We start from the raw sequence: 786 nt of genomic DNA, 5'->3' as shown, positions 1-786 counted from the left end.
AAAAAAAAATTCCATAGGTAAATATGTATTCTTAGTTGGAAATGCATACATAGTTTAAATAATTCCCAAATATAACTAAGAAAGTTTATTTTTAAAAGGTATACTTTTGAAAACTATAATGATCTAAAACATAGGGGAAGGTGTATAAGTATACTAGGGGATTTTATAAAAGAGACTGGAGCGTCTACAGATTTTAGTATCATGGTAGGTGGACAGTCCTGGAACCAAGGCCCCACAAATACTACATTCCCAGAAATAAAGGTATTTGCACCACACAACCCACAAGTCATCTAAGGAGAAAAATGTGAAAAATTGAAAAATAAAGTAATTTCCTAGTCAGCATTAAACACTGCATCTTCCCAGCTGTACAAGAAAAAATCTGGGGTCGCCTGAGTCAGAGGAATGGATTTTTTTTTTTCAACGAGAGGGGTAGTTTCCTGGCGAGGCCCAAGTCACAGCAGCAACACCTGCCTTGTTCCACCACAACAAGGTCGGGCGCCCAACCCTCACTCCCGAAGTGACAGGATGTGGGGAAAGATTGGAGTCCAGACAAACCTGAGGACCTAGAAAGTCACCGGCTCCCTCAGAGCGCTTCCCTCGCAGGCCGGAATTGGAGACACCCGGAAGCGCAGCCCTGAAGAAAAGCGCCCCAAGAAACAGCCAGGAGGCCATACTGACGCGGGCCGGCGCGCTTCAGAGAGGGGCTTTCCCGGAAGGGACGCTTCCCCGAACCGGCGCCCGCGAGGTAACAGGCGGCCCAGCCCCCACGCCCGGTGCGACCGGCGG

This window comes from Fukomys damarensis, unplaced genomic scaffold (assembly GCF_012274545.1).
Source record: "Fukomys damarensis isolate Sample0158 unplaced genomic scaffold, DMR_v1.0_HiC HiC_scaffold_5, whole genome shotgun sequence".
Classification (NCBI taxonomy): domain Eukaryota; kingdom Metazoa; phylum Chordata; class Mammalia; order Rodentia; family Bathyergidae; genus Fukomys; species Fukomys damarensis.
The sequence above is the reverse complement of the archived record's forward strand: the minus strand, read 5'-3'. Positions refer to the sequence as shown.